This window comes from Marmota flaviventris, chromosome 7 (genome assembly GCF_047511675.1).
Source record: "Marmota flaviventris isolate mMarFla1 chromosome 7, mMarFla1.hap1, whole genome shotgun sequence".
Taxonomy (NCBI): Eukaryota; Metazoa; Chordata; class Mammalia; order Rodentia; family Sciuridae; genus Marmota; species Marmota flaviventris.
The window spans coordinates 58,378,595-58,393,337 of NC_092504.1; the positions used below are offsets into that span (position 1 = coordinate 58,378,595).

The 14,743-nt window shown below is 38.4% G+C and overlaps 1 pseudogene; it reads left to right on the forward strand.

Annotated features, from left to right (window-relative positions):
- The first annotated feature begins 8,594 nt into the window (after positions 1 to 8,594).
- LOC114104694 (U2 spliceosomal RNA) lies at positions 8,595 to 8,695 on the forward strand (annotated as a pseudogene).
- The last annotated feature ends 6,048 nt before the right edge of the window (positions 8,696 to 14,743 follow it).

A 14,743-nucleotide genomic window follows, 5' to 3' on the forward strand; every position in this document is an offset into this window, starting at 1 on the left:
AAGTGCCACATTTCTATACCAGTTCAGAAACATAGGAGAAATTAAAGGTTGGTTTTCAGCTCCACAAAGTAGTCAAAGCTGTTTTCTTGGTTTGGTGTCCCATAAAAGCCACCAGATATGGATCACAGTATAAGCTGCCTATTTTGGAAGCAATTTTGGAATTTGTGAGAAGGGTTATGTAGTGGAAAGAGAAGGCAATCAGTGAAGTATCAGGCAAGGGACTGCTGGGAATTAATCAGAGCTTCCTGGATATGTTCAGTACATGCCTCAGTATTGTCCCATCTAAGGAAGGAAGCTGGAACACTTAACACCACTCTAGTGGATAATTAGTTAAAGTCTGCTTCTAAGGAAATTAATTTCCCAGAATTTTCATCCTGTGGCCCTGGTTGTATAACAAACTCTGGTGGCTGGAGGAAGTCCTTTGAAGAAGAACCTGTGAGCAAGCATTGAAGAGGTACAGATGGAATGAAATGGATCAGGGACCACAGCAGAGGCTACAACTCTGAATTTTGTTTACTTAAAATTTTGTTAGCATATTCACTAAGGAATTTGAGGGAACCATGGAATAATTGCCCTTATAAATTTTTATTATTCACTTTTTTCTCATCCCTAAAAATGAAACAAAAAATTGTAAATTAAGAAAAAAATAAAGAATTTTTAGGGGGGTATCAGGGATTGAACTCAGGAGCACTCAACCACTGAGCCACACTCCAGCCCTTTTTTGTATTTTATTTAGAGACAGGGTTTCACTGAGTTGCTTAGCACCTCACTTTTGCTGGGCCTGGCTTTGAACTCAAGATCCTCCTGCCTCAGCCTCCAAGCCACTGGGATTACAGGAGTGTGCCACTGTGCCTGGTGAGAAATTTTTATTATGCTTTTTTTGAGAAATTATTACTCTTTGAGGTTTACTGTTTTTCTCTACATTTTCAGTTATTTAGAAAGAAAAAATGCTCCTGCTATATTTTCTGTTTAAAATAGCATACATAAAATTATTGAGCTTACTTTTCTTAATATTCTCTATTAGTTCTATGACAAAGAATTTTAATTGAGGAAATGAACTCACCTCCTCAGAACTATCTGGCAATCTTCCATCTGCAGGTCCAGGCAGAATTCTCTTCATGAATAAAATTCACACTAAAAAGAGAAAGAGACTATTGAGATTGTTTATCTGGTTTAAGATTTCCATTTGCCATTAAATCATGGTCCTTTGATGCTGTGGTAAATTGAAGATCTCAAGAGGATGTCTTCCCAATTTTCTCAGAGCCCCAGGTACCTCACTTATAAAGGCCAGTGGATTCCAGTATCATAGTGAAGTGGATTCCCCAGGTACCTATAGTCAGATTGCTAGGGTGAGCCAACATGCACCTAGATCTGCTTCACTGGAAGTAATTCTCAATTTGAATTTAGTTACCACTTCAAAAACTTTCTCCTGCTTCTCTAATTGCTCTAACTCTGCAGAATGTCAGATTAGCCAGTTTCCCGAAGTGCATTTCAAGATCTGCTTATATCAAATAAATGGAAGGTTTGTTCCAAAATTCAGAAACAAAGGGGCCACAATAGCTAAAGGGAGATGGATGATAGAGAGTACCATGTTAAATTTCACAGACAGACATTTTATCTTGATGTTATTTTACCTCTGTATACTCAGTACCTATTCTACATTTGCAGGAGCAAAATAACTAAGCACTTTTGATAACGTTTTCATGATACCTTAATGTTTATAGTCTGATCCACTCTGAATCATTCTTAGTTCTTTGATAAATTTGACATGGAAAAGTGTGAAGAATGTGTTGGATACACAAGCTTGTACTCACACTTGGCACAGTAGCAGCAGTAAAAACAGAAATGGATAAGAGATGAATTTTACCAAAGGGCACAATTCTACTAGATATTTTTTAGACTCAAACATGGTGATTTTGAGGATCCTGGGAAATGTCTTAATTTTAAGAAACAAGTGACTACAGATAGCAGACCTAACATTAGGCTAGCCCTTGATATTAATTGTCTTTCTTACTGTTTTGAATAACTTCCTATATAAAGAATAATATTTATAGTTTTTAAAGTTAATATTGAATTTCCATATGGCATTTTTTTCTATTTGATTTTGGAGTTCTTATACTGTGAAAATACAATGCTATTTAGAGGAGGGAAACTTTAATTTCATCAACAGAGAAATTACCTTTAGAAAGACTAAATAGAACATTGAGTATGACATAGAAATACTCCCAAACCAAACATACAAGTAAGCAAACAAACAAAAAACTTCAGTGTTGACAAAAGAAAAATACAAATAGGGAAGCCTTATGCTAAAACCACACTATTTGTGATAAGTAAAATTCTCTGGATGGTCTAGGGGTCATCAGGGGTCTTCAAAACAGGAAATTATTATTGTCTGAGTCTTTATCAACAGAACACTGAGTAAAAAGATGCAGGCTTTCTGGTTCACTGTTAATAAGCAGTAATCACCAACTGCACACTCCCAATGAAAGATATTACTCATAAATGGTTATAAGATACGTCATGATTTATAGGTCTTTCAATTTGGCTAACATTTGGACATATAAAATATATGTGTTATCAAACAAGCTCTGCATTGTATTAATCATGCCTACATAAATTCAAACATTTTATTTAATGGTATAGACATGGGAATAAATAATTTAAAATTTAACACAAATCAGGACTGACTTAGGCATTAGCCATAATGCCTATAGGACCTGGGGCCCACAATAATTTTAGAGGCCTATGAACATTTTTTTGGTGGGGGGACTGGGGATTGAACCCAGAGGCACTTTACCACTGAGCCACATCTCCTGTCCATTTTGATTTTTAATTTGAGGCAGGGCCTCCCTAAGTTGCTTGAGGCCTCACTGAGTTGCAGAGGCTGTCCTCAAACTTGTAATCTTCCTGCCTCAGTCTCCTGAGTTACTGGGATTACAGGTGTGCACCACAGCACCTGGCAAAACATGCTTAAATTTTGCCTAAAACAGAGAAAATACATGTTGAAGTATTGTGGTGGAAGGGTTTCACAATGGTAAAAGTATCCAGGGCCTACAGAAGATATTTTGCATTTTGCAGTCCTGCCAACATTAAATGAATAGAAGTAGAGGGGTTTTTTGTTTTGTTTTGTTTTGTTTTTAATAGGCAAGTCTCTAAGCATTTTGGATAGCCTTGCTTTTTGCAAACATTGTTAGATAAAAGAAAACATTGATTGGAACATTGTTCTACCTCACACAGTGTGAAACTGCCAAGAGAACAGTTGAGCAGGAGCCATTTGGGAAGTCATGTTAGGCTGGAGCTATTTTTCACTCAGTTTCCCACAGCCTCAGACACCAGTCTGCTTGATATTCTCTGAGGACTGTGCAGGCTGGAGTGCTCCTGAGACTTTTAAATGATTGCAACACTAAATGTGTGTGAGCCTTCATCCTTGCACTGCATTACTGGAAATTACTCAAAATCCAATATGCACCCTGCACTTTGCACCTGTACCCGAACTCACTCTGACACAATTAAATGCTTCATGGTCTTTTAATTATTTTTCACAAGCTTAAAGTTTAACCTGATTTAGTATAATATTAACTAGATTGTTCAATGTACATACCTCTCAGTTTGATTGTTTTCATAATTTATATCCATAATTTTAATAATATTTATATTTTGAAATGACTTTAAAATTATAAAAGTTTAAGAAGAGTATAAGAATTCCAGAATACTTTTACCCAGATTTCCCAGCATTTCCTAAGAACAAGAAAATTCTCTTATGAAACATGAGTATAATTATCAAAATTAGTAAATTAATGGTGATATAATAGTAATTAATTTATAGTGCTTATTCAAATTGTGACAACTATCTCATCAATTCCCTTTATATAGATGGATGAAAAGCTGGATGAATGAATGGTTTGGTTGGTAGGTAGGTAGGTAAGTAGATAGATATAGATAGATAGACAGATAAAGATAGGGGATGAACTGTCCCGGGATTCAATTCAGGACCGCATAGGGAATTAATTTGTCTTGTCTCTTTAGTCTCCTTTATCCTGGAACATGTCTTCAAACTGAATTTGTCTCATGTTTCTTTATGATTTGATTTGTTTGAGGTAGTGATACCACAGGATGATTTTTTTTTTTTTGTACTGGGAATGAACCCAGGGGTGCTCTACCCTGAGCCACATCCCCAGTCCTTTTGATTTTAGTTTCAGACAGGGTCTCACTAAGCACCTTAGTACCCCACTAAATTGCTGAGCTTGGCCTCAAACTTGTGATCCTCCTGCTTCAGCCTTCCTAGTCCCAGGGATTACAGGTGTGTGCCACCTCACTTGGCTCTATATTGTGTTCTTTTCAATGTGTTGTATCAGGATATATTCCTATCTCTGCATACATAAAGAACAGATAAAGGAATTTCCCCACAAGAAATAGAACATAGAAATACCAGTTTATGCTTTAGGAGGATAAAAAAAAAAATTGGTAAGAATGTTAGTTTCTTAGGACTAGCGTAACAAAATACCAGAGACTTGGTGGTTTGAACAATAGGAATCTATTTTCTCATAATTCTGGAGTCCAAAAAAAAGGAGGGGGGTTTTGATAAGTTTAGTTTCTTCTGAGGGCTTTCTCCTTGGTTTGCAGAAAGCTGCTCTCTGGTTGTTCCCTCTGTGTGCATGCATCCCTGGTACCTCCTCTTCTTCTTACAAGGTCACCAGTCAGACTGGATTAAAGACAACCCATGTGACCTACTTTAACCTTAATTGTCTCTTTAAAGATCTTATCTCCCCAAACAGTCACATTCTAAGATGTACTGGGGGTTCAAACTTCAATGTATGAATTTTTAGGGTAAAAAATTCAGTCCATAACACCAAGTGAATCTTCTTTGCTCAGCCCAAAGATGAACCACTGTTGTTCATCTAGTTCTGCAAGACTGGCTTCAGTGCCCGGGTATAATAAGCAGAACATCTCTTGAAGTAGTTACAATCAGTAAATACTTAATTTTGATCAGTGCCTTTACTCTTTTCCCAGACTCAAGTAACGAACAGGTGCTCACAGAAGCCACGTGGACACAGGGTGGAGTAGAGGTGGGTAGGGAGAGTGTAAATGTATATTATTTTGCTCAGGAAAAGCAAAGCAAATGTTTATTTTCTAAATATTTAGTTCCTGATGTTTTTGACTTTTTGATTTTTTCTGAACCTAATTTATTCACTAATTCAATAATGTTATTTAATAAAATGAGTATTATTAATAGTTTAATAAACAGTTTTTCAGCATGGGATGGACCAACACTGGTTCGTGTTGTTAGTGTAACTGTGAATAGGATGTTTCTTCCTTTGTAGATCTTGCGGTCCAGTGAGGCTATGAACAGGCAGATAAACACGCAGCTTGTGGAGTGTTATGGCATAGGCAGAGGGCTCAAAGGAGCACATAGACAGGACTTCTCCCCTGTCTTGGAGGGCTTGATTTAGAAACTGAGCATAGAGTTTTTAAAGGGGGGAATTTTTAAAGGAGAGCCAGAATCCTAGCCTTTGGACCCATGTGCTCTTTCCTTCAGAAACTCTGGGCCTGCTGCAGAGGCAGCTCTAGCAAGAGAAGTCATTGGATGGGCTGCAGGTCACTTATTCACTTTTCATGGAGAAAGGTCATCCCAAAAATTTGAACCTTCACCCATTGAAGCTATCAATCTTATATCTGGATCCTCCCATATATGACATTGCCTGTATTTTTTTAAGCATTACTGTCATTATTATTCTTAATGTAATAATGATTATTACTGTTAATTTTCCAAGGGCTTAGGAAAAAATAAGCAGCTGCCAAGGTAGTTAATGACGGGGTGTTTCCACAAAGTTCTGTTTCACACATTAAAATACAAATAGCCAGGGCATCAAATGCTCTGAGTCAGCGAAGCAGAGACTAGGGCTGGACAGGCACTGGACAGAGCTGGGTAGCCAGCCATAGGCCTCAAACTTTCTCCTCCACTGTTCACTCACTTCTACCAAATGAAATTTCTACAATGCAAATCTAGCTATGCCTTTCCCTGGCTTTATCTTCAGTGTCTACCCATGTGCCATTCTCTTCTGGATAGAATTTCCAATTCTGACCATGATAACGATTTTTGTCTACTTGTCCCCCCAGCCTCTTCAGATTCTTCTCTGGATCTATCTGTCCCTCCACCCACCCTTAGCTTTAGTCTACCAAATTGTCGTACCTTTTGAGTCTTTGCTCATCTGACTCTCTCTATATGGAATATACTTCCCCTTCTTTATACAATCTTTATAATTCAATCAAGGTAGTGTCACTGCTTGGATTACTTCCTGTGAGCTCATTAGTTCAACCTCCACCTCCTTACATAGGTTAAGATAACATGGTCTACTCTCCCTAGCCTAGAAGCTCTCCTGTAGCCAACTGTACTTATCCCTAAGTGATTTCTTAAATTTTTACCTCTTAAAAAATAGAAACTGAACCTGAATCCCAAGCACCTCACAAATACAAAACATTCAAGAAAAATCTGCTGAATGAAGTTAGTCTCTCACAGTCATTCTGGCTGAGCAGACAGGAGTTCCTGTGTCCAAGGCTTGTTTCCTTCTCTTGGCCCCATTCTGACCTCAGTATGCCTGACACATGACTCACTAATTCCTGGACAATGTCATTAATTCACATGGCTAGAAAGCTCTGGCCTCCTTTGGAATTCCCCAAGGATTTCAGAATCTCCCTTTTAAATCCCTTTCCCTAAGCATTTCCATACAGATGCTGCCAGAGGAAAAAAAAGTTATTGGACATCTTTAGACAAAAGTTAAATCAAATATGTCCTGCAAAAAATTTGCTTTAAGGAATTACAAAAGAGGAAATCAAATGAGACTTGGCTTACAAATTTGATGAAATAAAACTTTTTCAAATTTTAATATAGAAAACAGGAAATTGGTTTGAGTTGGAGATTCAGAAAGACAGATGGAAATCTATGTGACTAGTTCAAAATACCACTTTAGTGCCAAGGAGAGAAAAATCTCTTCAAATTTAAGCTAACGGAAGCTTCATAATACCATTACGATGACGTAGGTAGGCATGATTCACCATTTTGGCTATATAACAGAATCTTCTTACGCTTGTCACTGTTACTAGTTACTAATGTCACAGTTACTAATCAAAAGGAGGAACATTTTTACATAATTTAAGCAACAACTGCTAATCATATGGATCAGAAACTTATTACAGTCAGAGGTGAATGTACCATGAAGCAGATTAACCCCTTGCTAGTTCAGGAGTTTGTCAAGGCCTTGGGAGGGGCCCTAGTAATGTGCTCATGTGCTCATATCCTTTTTAAATATATTGATGTCATACATTTTAAGCAAATTGATGAGGATTGCTTTTTCTCTCTGTCTCACTTCCAGTTCCCTTCTTGGCACTTCTCCTTATATTGGGTGACGCTGGAGTAGCTGTATTTTTGATATTTGGCTAAGGGGAAGTTGAGTTGAGGATACTCATATTTGGGTTAGGTTTAGTGATAAATATTGGTTCACAATCATGTTATGAATGGTTCTGTTTTTATTAGATCCTAGAGTGAGAATTGCATCTAGGAGTACACCTTTGTTCACTGTGTGCAATCACCCAGCTTCCTGATGCTGAACTCAGAATGGGCCCTAAGGTATACACTCCAAAATGACTTTGGTATGGGAAAAACAAGCCTCCAATAGAGACAGCTGAAAGCTAGTCTGAGAAAAATTCTTTCTGTCATCAGAGTGAAAATCCATAAGCAGAGTATTGAGCTAGCATCAATCCTAGACAAAATAAACCCTTCCATTTCAGAAATATACTCAACAATTGGATTACAAATGTTTTCTTACTTTTCACCCTATTTAATTGGAATGATCATATTTGACTGGAATTTAATCATGCTACATAGAATCTATCAGAAGACCTCTGTTTGCAGAGGATGCTCCTGTAGTAAAGTGGACACACAGGGGGTAAATTTGTATGTGAAGTTGCATGCTTTATGCACCCAAGTATTTAATAATAGCTAATTTTTTCATTGATAAAATCCAATGTCATTTAATATCATAATTTCCATCATTAATGTACAAGAGCATTTCTTTTACATTACAGATTAACAGATACTAAAGACACAAAGAGCAATGCTATTAGAGGAGCAGAGAAAGTTTGGGAAATGACTCTCTGAAACAAAAGCAAGATGCTCTCTATTGACAGCCAATGGATTCCTGATTTCTGTCAACTGAAGGCACCTTTGCATACACAGAGCTCTCTCACAGTGGAGGAATCGCCCACTTTACCTCCTACCATCTTCTGGTAGGGTGGTCATCTGCTCTGCATAAACTTATACGTCACCATTAGGATACACATGAAAGTTGAGCTGCATGCTGACTTGGGAGGCATTCATAATCATAATGTCTATGGAAGACAGATGACAATGATTTTTATTCTTCATTTTAGTGTCTGGACCTAGAACTAAAAGTTTCTTCATTCCTTCCAATGATTGGAATGAATAGCAGTTATTTGTTTTTTCAATAATAAAAACAAATTTTGATCAGATATTTAAAGGAAAAACTGAAATATCTTTCTATTCTTTGTGTAGAAAATTATCTTAAAAATCATTGTTCATCGCTTCTCGGCCTTTTGGCTAAGATCAAGTGTAGTATCTGTTCTTATCAGTTTAAAAATCATTGCTATATAAAGAGGAAATCACAAGTATGTAACCAAGAATGTAGAGTAGAAGTATTTTAGAGGTGGTGTGGACAGTCTTTTTAAACACCTAACATAATTTTGTAAATATAATTTAAGTTCAACACAACAAATAACTTTCAATATAAATAAAACTTGGGAGTGATTTTACTGTTATGGGTGTGCTTTTCTGTTCATCCATCCATCCCAAGGTAGAGCACACAAAGACAAGGATACATGCTGATCTCATTCACTGTTGAGACTTTTCCTTTTTTTTTAAATCAAGTTGTTGCTGAAAATCCAAATTTACACAAACAGACAATTGTGAATGGTACATTGTGGATAGCAATACACTTTCTACTTTTTTAAAAACAAAAAGAGAGAGAGAGAATTTTTTGATATTTATTTTTTTAGTTTTTGGTGGACATAACATCTTTGTTTGTATGAGGTGCTGAGGATCGAACCCGGGCCTCACGCATGCCAGGCGAGCTCGCTACCGCTTGAGCCACATCCCCACCCCATACACTTTCTACTTTTAAAAAAATTCCTTAAGGTTAATCCAAATTTATGGTAAAATTAGTATTAAAATCATTCTTCAGTATAAATGGAGGCCCACTCTGTAATATCTCATTTATGTCTTCATACTCAAAATTGAATGCAATAGTCTCCTCAGGGCTTTGAAAATCAAGTATATCTTTTACCTACATGCTCTTCTTAATCTTTCAAATGATTAAAAGTTTGAAATGGAAAAAGGTAATATCTCTAATTTTGCAATCTTCAAGTTGTTATTGAAAGTTACAATAATGCTGAGAATATATAGTAGCTCTGACAATCATTTTATAAATCTCACTGTTGTAACACTGGTTTCTCACTTCAGAGATACCTACTTTGCTATATCATTGTTTTCGTTTCAGATTTCAACTTACTAAAATGGCCCCAAATATTATTTAAATGTGCTAAATCTCTAATTCAAATATCACCTTTACCTACTTGATGTGACAAACACCACACAGGGTGAAATGAAATGAAAATCTATTTTGTAATTTGTTATTTTTTTCTCTTTTGTAATTTGTTATATCCTTTTCTTATACAAAATAAGTGTTCTTTTTGTACCTAATTCTGCATTTTCATTTCTATTCTTTCTTTAAGAGAGGCCTGTGATGGTATGATCTTCAGACTCTATGAAATCTAGATCTGACTTGTGATTTTTGTAAATTTCATGCACAAATTGTTCCACTGCAATCAGGTCTATCTTTAATAAGATGATCTTTGTCCCCTCACATGAAGTCAGAGAGCAGCAAGGTATCCCTCGGTATGGAAGAGCATGGTGTACAGAAGGTGGTCCTGCCTGGATCCAAATCCCATATCTCCATGCTATTCACTGTGTGACCTTGCTCCTCTCTCTCTTTTTCTCTCTCTTTCTTTCTCTCTCTTTCTATCCTCTTTGTTTCTGTCTCTCCCTACCTCTCCCCCACCACACACACACCTTATGATAAAACCAAGACAAAAGAAGAAATTTTTTAAAAAAGGAGTAAAGGGGGGACCCAACATGGCGGCCGGCGAGGAAGCAGCACTTTCAGTATCTCCACATTAACGGAATTAGAAAGACCCATTAATACGCCTGGATTCTACCTGCTGAGGAACTTCTAGCAAAATTCTGCTGAAAGGAGACCTGCCGGGAATTAGTTTATTAGAGGTGACAGTTTGTCCCAGACGAGTGAATCTCGGCCATGCTGTGCAGAGGTCCAGTCCCGATGGCCGCCGCCAAACGGCCGCCGGCCGCTGCCTGCCCAGCTCTGCAAACGGCCCCCGGCGACCCGGCAAGGCGAGAAGGGTCCCCGCCCGGCCCGGTGAAAGGCCCCCAGCCCGCCTGGCTCTGAGAACGGCCCCACCCGCACGGCGAACACCCCCCCCCCAGCTCTGGGAATGGCCCCGCCCACCCGGCTAGGCGAACGGCCCCGCCCGCCCGGCTCAGGAGGCGACGTGAAGGGACTCTAACCAAGCCTTTATGAAATAGCGAACTGGGAACTAAAACCAGAGATTGAGTCAGACCAGAGACAAGCCAATCCCACCCCTCCCTTCGGACACTCCTGCAAGGAGCCAGGGGCCCACCATAGCAGAGAGGGGAAGTCACCAAAGTTCGGCCAACGAGATTCCTTCCCAGCGGAATCTACTTTAGCAGGTGTGTGACTCCCACCCACATCAGACACAAACGACCGGGAAACTTCAAAAATCTCTCCGTGGGCGTGACCGTAAGGGCCAAGGGAATCCCGACCCCCAACTCCCCCTACTGCCAGTGATGTGGGAATGACTGTAGGGGTGGAGGGAAGCAGAGAAGACTCCCCACCCCCAACTCCCCCAACCGCCAACTGAGAGGGCGTGACGGTAGGGGCGGAGGAAAACAGAGGACACTCCAGACCCCCAACCTCTCCTACCACCAGCGGAGTGGTTGTGATTGTAGGGGCTGAGGGAAGCAGAGGGGATCCTCGACCCCCAACTCCCATTACCACCAGTGGTGACACCCAAGGTCTTAGCCGCCAGCTTCCGAGGGCGTGCCCACCAAAGGGGTCCAGAAAAATTAAACTATTGACTCCCAGACCACAGCTACACAGCACTGGGGCTTAGATGAATGACAGAGAGAGTGCTCAGTCGTTCGGGAAATAGGGCATGCGGTGGGGCTGAAAGTGTAACCAGATCCTTGGGGAACCGCCTCGGTGAGCGGGACCTGGCTGGCTGGCAGGAGGAAGGGGAGGAGGGGCCATAGAAGTGAAAAGGCTCTGGACCAACAGGATTCAGAGACTCCCAGGAGCCACCTTACAGGGATTGCTGTCGACACTTTGAGGGCAAAACTCAGCTCGGAGGGCACAGCTCTGCCTACGGGAAGAGAAGAAAATGGATCTCTAAGACCTAATTTTATTTCTTATTTTATTTTATTTTTTCTCCCCCCTTTTCCCTCTTTCTTTCCCCTTTCAAGTTTTATTGTACTTTCCATTCTCCTCTATGCTATCTATCTCCCTCTCCTTCTTTCTTTCAAGAGCACCTTCCTTCCCCTTCCCCCCAACTTTCATCCCAAGCATTACGTCCTCGATTACGTGTAATTGTCTAAATGAGAATAGGTGAATGTTTTGAGGCTGTCTATAGGGCTCCTAAATACCTAGCTACTACCAACACCCTGATCCAATAGACGGTTAGTATCCCCCTTCAGTAGAGCAACCTTCTAAAGTAACCAAGACATACTAACCCTTATACCTTCATAGCACCTAACCTAAAGTCCTAAGAACAAACAACAGATCACTATATGCATACAGAATCCGGAAGCCCTTTATAAATTGAATGAATCAGCTCTGAAGTACAATAAAGCCCAACATCTCTAGGCATAATCTCCCACCACAAAGGAGAGACAACAGAGATATACAAAGCCAAAACAAATGTATAGGAGAAAGCAGTTACAAAGCAGTCAAACAGAGCTGGAAAGTAACGTGAACAACATGAAAAAAACAAGGGAAAAAAGGATTACAGATAATGCAGGACAACTTAAATCTACAGGAGGACCTAGAAGCATCAGAAACATGGACAGGGAAAGAAATCAAGGCAAACCTAATGAGTTAGAACATAATGATGGAACGGAATATTAGAGAAGACATGAGACAGCAAGTCCAAACATTGAAAGTATATTTTGAAAACGAACTAAACAAACAAATTCAAACTGCAATGAACGAGCTTTACCAGGAGATAGAGATCTTAAAAAAAACCAAACAGTAATCCTAGAAATGCAAGAAATCATAAACCAGATTAAAAACTCTAATGAGAATATTACAAATAGACTAGATCAAGTAGAAGTCAGAACATCAGATAATGAAGACAAAGTTTATCAACTTGAAAAGAATATAGTCAACACAGAAAAGATGCTTAAATCTCACGAGCAATCTATCCAAGAGATATGGGATCTCATCAAAAAAACAAATTTGAGAGTCATTGGGATAGAAGAAGGCACAGAGATTCAAACCAAAGGAATGGACAACTTATTAAATGAAATAATCCTAGAAAACTTCCCAGAGATGAAAGATGGAATGGATTGCCAAGTCCTGGAAGCCTACAGGACCCCAAACATCCAAAACCGTAATAGACCAACTCCAAGACATATAATTATGAAGATAGCCAACATACAGAACAAGGAGAGAATATTAAAAGCTACGCGAGAAAGGAGGCAGATTACATTCAGGGGTAAACCAATTAGGTTAACGACAGATTTTTTATCACAGACTTTGAAAGCGAGAAGATCCTGGAACAATGTATTTCAAACGCTGAAAAATAATGGATTCCAACCAAGAATACTGTATCCAGCAAAATTAAGCTTCAGATTTGACAATGAAATTAAAATCTTTCAGGATAAACAAAAGCTAAAAGAATTCGCAGCCAGAAAACCAGCACTTCAAAGCATTTTGGGCAAAATTCTACAAGAAGAGGAATGGAAAAATAGTGCCCAAAATTAACAGCGGGAGGTATCTCAGTAAAGGGGGAGGAAAATAACCAAAAAGTAAAAACTAGCCAAACTAAAATAAATAAATAAACATGACTGGAAGTACAAATCATATTTCAATTGTAACCTTAAATGTTAATGGACTAAACTGACCAATCAAGAGACACAAGCTAGTAACCTGGATCAAAAAAACAAATCCAACAATATGCTGCCTTCAGGAGACTCATATGATAGGAAAAGACATACACAGGCTGAAGGTGAAAGGTTGGGAAAAATCATACCACTCACATGGCCCTCTGAAGCAAGCAGGAGTGGCCATACTCATATCGAATAAAATCAACTTCAAACCTAAGTTAATCAAAAGGGATAAAGAAGGACACTATATCCTGTTAAAAGGAACCATCCACCAACAAGACATAACAATTATCAATTTGTATGCACCAAACAATGGTGCGGCAACGTTCATAAAACAAACTCTCCTCAAGTTCAAGAGTCAAATAGACCACAACACAATAATTATGGGTGACTTCAACACACCGCTCTCACCATTAGACAGATGCTCCAGACAAAAGCTGAATAAAGAAACTATAGAACTCAATGATATAATCAATAACCTAGACTTAACCAACATATATAGAATATATCAAACATCATAAAGTGGATACATGTTCTTTTCAACAGCACATGGATCTTACTCAAAGATATATCATATATTATGCCATAGGGCAACTCTTAGTAAATATAAAGGTGTGGAAATAATACCATGCACCATATCTGATCATAATGGAATGAAACTCGAAATCAATGATAAAAGAAGGAAGGAAAAATCCTGCATCACATGGAAAATAAACAATATGTTACTGAATGATCAATGGGTTACAGAAGACATAAAGGAGGAAATAAAAAAATTCTTAGAGATAAATGACAATACAGACACAACATACCGGAATCTATGGGACACAATGAAAGCAGTTTTAAGAGGGAAATTCATTTCCTGGAGTTCTTTCCTCAAAAAAAGAAAAACCAACAAATAAATGAACTCACATTACACCTCAAAACCCTAGAAAAGGAAGAGCAAAACAACAGCAAATGTAGTAGAAGACAAGAAATAATTAAAATCAGAGCAGAAATCAACGAAATTGAAACAAAAAAAAAACATTGAAAAAATTGATAAAACTAAAAGTTGTTTCTTTGAAAAAATAAATAAGATCGACAGGCCCTTAGCCATGCTAAAGAAGAGAAGAAGAGAGAAACTCAAATTACTAACATACGGGATGAAAAAGGCAATATCACAACAGACACTACAGAAATACAGAAGATAATTAGAAAGTATTTTGAAACCCTATATTCTAATAAAATAGAAGACAGTGAAGATATCGATAAATTTCATATGTAAGTCATATGATCTGCCCAGATTGAGTCAGGAAGACACACACAATTTAAACAGACCAATAACAAAGGAAGAAATAGAAGAAGCCATCAAAAGACTACCAACCAAGAAAAGCCCTGGACCGGATGGGTATACAGCCGAGTTTTACAAAACCTTCAAAGAAGAATTAATACCAATACTTTTCAAGCTATTTCAAGAAATAGAAAAAGAAGGAGCTC